General features: G+C 41.9%; 1 pseudogene; it reads left to right on the top strand.

Moving 5' to 3' along the window:
- The first annotated feature begins 1,676 nt into the window (after positions 1-1,676).
- LOC102856026 lies at positions 1,677-2,270 on the top strand (annotated as a pseudogene).
- Positions 2,271-3,145: the final 875 nt, after the last annotated feature.

The raw sequence follows: 3,145 nt of genomic DNA on the forward strand, positions 1-3,145 counted from the left end.
TCAAGTCATAGGCGACTCATAGCAACCCTATGAATGAAAGACCTAAACACCTGTGTAACTTTCATCCTTTCTCCAGGTTCAGAGGCAAGCTATTATGGAAGTGGATGCCACTCCTGCTTCCAAAATTAAAGCTACGTTAATAAACTGCAGTATCTATGAATCTACTTAGTAACTCTTTTTAAGGTTAACTTAGCCTGAGAGTTTCTCTTCCTACAAAAATAATAATTTATATCACTTATTCCACAGGCTGCACTGTCAAAAAGAGATTCATTCAAAATCCTTTGAGCAAATGCCTTCTGTTGGCAAGAGGCTGGTCTAGAGGTTGCAGATACTACAGTGAACAGAGTAAATGTTTATATTTTACTATGGAAGACATATGCTAAAAGTAACATTTCTCATCTAAGGTGTAACAAAAGAAGGAGGGATATCATTTAACAGAAGGAAGATATGGAATATGTGGCAACTTGCCTCCATGAACAACTACTTTCTTTACAAAAAGATAGAAGGACTGGATAGTGCCTGGCTATCAACATTTAACTTAAAAAAAAATCAAGAAAAGTTCATTTATTCTGGCATCTTGTATTGTTTTGTTGTCCTGTACCATCAAGTCAGAACCAACCCACAGCTGATCCTCTAGCTGAACGGGTTTTCAGAGGCAGTTAATAGCACGGGAGGAAATTGTCCATCCTTCTCCCACAAAGCAACTGGTGGCCTCGAACCATGTGCCTTTGAGATTGCGGCATAGCTTCTTGTCACTAGGCCACTAGAGCTCCTTGTTGTTGCTGTGTGCCATCGAGTCACTTGTGACTCATAACGACCATGTGTACAAGAGCTCTAAACACCGTTCTATCCTGTGTCAACCTAGCCATCTCAAACGCACTCATTCCTCCCACTCTACTCACAGAATCGATCCATCTCATCGAAGGTCTTCCTCTCCTTCTCCATCCCTCCACTCTCCCAAACATGATGTCCCTCTCCAAGGACCAGTCCCTCCTTGCAACATGCCCAAAGTATGTCAGACAAAGCTTCAGAATCCTTGACTCCAAGGAGCATTCCAACTTCACCCTCTCCAGGACAAACCTGTTTGTTCTCCTAGCAGACCATGGTATATTCAACACTCTTCTCCAGCACCACAGCTCAAAGGCATCAATTCTCTTTCTATCATTCCTATTCACTGTCCAACACTCCGATGCATAGTACGTAATTGCAAAGACTATAGCCTGGATCAGGCGCACCTTAGTCTCCAGCCTGACGCCGTTGCACTTCAGTACTCTTGAGAGGTCCCTTCCCAATGCAATTCATCTCCTGATTTCCTGGCTGCTGTTACCAAGAATGTTGACTGTGGAACCAAGTAAACTAAAACTGTAGAAAAGAAAAAAATATAGATAAGAGTGGAAGAATCGAACTGCAGGCAAGCTAGCTAAAACTGAACACTTCATTACTGGACATTTTTGATCAAAGAATCTATAGAAGAAACTCAGTTGAGAGTAGGGAAGTGGCGGCAGAGGGAAGCGGAGCGCTAGATGAGGGGACTGAGAACCAGCGTGTTAAAGTGACCTCCCCAAAGACACAAGTACATGGTAGAGTGGAACAAGAACCCTCGCCTGTAACTCCTGAATCCAGATGTCTTCCCGTTATACTCTTCGGAAGCAGATTTTAAGATCTTGTGAACAGAAATGCCTAAAGTCAAAAGGAGCCGGAAAGCTCCCCCAGATGGTTGGGAGTTGATTGAACCAACTGTAGATGAATTGGATCAAAAGATGAGAGAAGCGGAAACAGAACCTCATGAAAAAAAGCAGAAAGTGGAGTCTCTGTGGCCCATCTTCAGAATCCACCACCAGAAAACCCGATACATCTTCGACCTCTTCTATAAACGCAAGGCCATCAGCAGAGAGCTGTACGAGTCCTGCATCAAGGAAGGGTACACCGACAAGAACCTGATCGCCAAGTGGAAGAAGCAGGGCTACGAGAACCTTTGCTGCCTGCACTGCATCCAGACCCGGGACACCAACTTCGGGACCAACTGCATCTGCCGGGTCCCCAAAAGCAAGCTGGAAGTGGGCCGGATCACCGAGTATACGCACTGCGGCTGCAGAGGCTGCTTCATGCTGAGCCCCCCACGCGGACCTTGGACGGGCACTGCAGGCTCTGCCTACTTGCCTCTCTTCTCGGGAGCTGCTCTTCTCGACCCACCACCCACCACCCCAGACCTGCTAGAACAGGGGCTCCCTAGGGAAGGCCTCGGTCACCAGCTGGAATTTGTAAAATAAAGCCTTTCAGTCTAAAGGGGAAAAAAAGAAACTCAGTTGAAAGGGGGTAAATGCAAAACAGAATTCCAAATGCTCATGGACTCCAGTCTTTCTGGAGCCATGGATAGTGGATAAACCTCTGAAACTATTGTCATGAGATAACATTTAAAAATAGTAGAAAATATCCACGGAAATATTCTTAACAGTTCAGCTGTTAAGTAAAGAATGTCTACTTTTACCATCAATTTCTTTTAAAAATTATTTACATAAGACCAAATTGACACCAGTAACTTGAAAAATTCCATAGAAACCTTGGGAGACAGTTTATGTTAATGGGTGAGAAAATAACTAAGAAAAACAGGATGAGGGGAGCTCTAGTGGCCTAGTGGCAAGAAGCTGCGCTGCAATCACAGAGATACGCGGTTTGAATCCACCAGATGCTCTGCCGGAGGAGGGGCCATCTCCTCCTGTACTAGTCAGATCCAATTTGACGGTACACACACACACACAAACAAAATAATAAAATAAATTTAAAAAAATAAAGAAAAGCAGGATGAGAATGATAGTACAATTAGAAAAATATAATCAATATCATTCAACATACATGTAGAAACTGTTTAATTGGTATTTGTTTTGCTGTACATATTCTCAACAATAACAAAATCATTTTTATCTGCTGTATAATAAAATAATTACTTAGTAACTGCATAGTATATTACATAGCAATGCATAGTAAAACATTAAAAACATCTATAAATAACATTAACTATATTACTGACCGCTGTAATACATTGCAAACACAAAATTTCTACTTCATCTCAATATCAATTACTATACAATGTGTTATAATGCCTTGTCTTTTTTTTTTTAGTTTATTATTAATGTCAATGAAAATT

Source organism: Elephantulus edwardii, unplaced genomic scaffold (genome assembly GCF_000299155.1).
Source record: "Elephantulus edwardii isolate Elephantulus edwardi_28Jun2011 unplaced genomic scaffold, EleEdw1.0 scaffold00054, whole genome shotgun sequence".
Taxonomy (NCBI): Eukaryota; Metazoa; Chordata; class Mammalia; order Macroscelidea; family Macroscelididae; genus Elephantulus; species Elephantulus edwardii.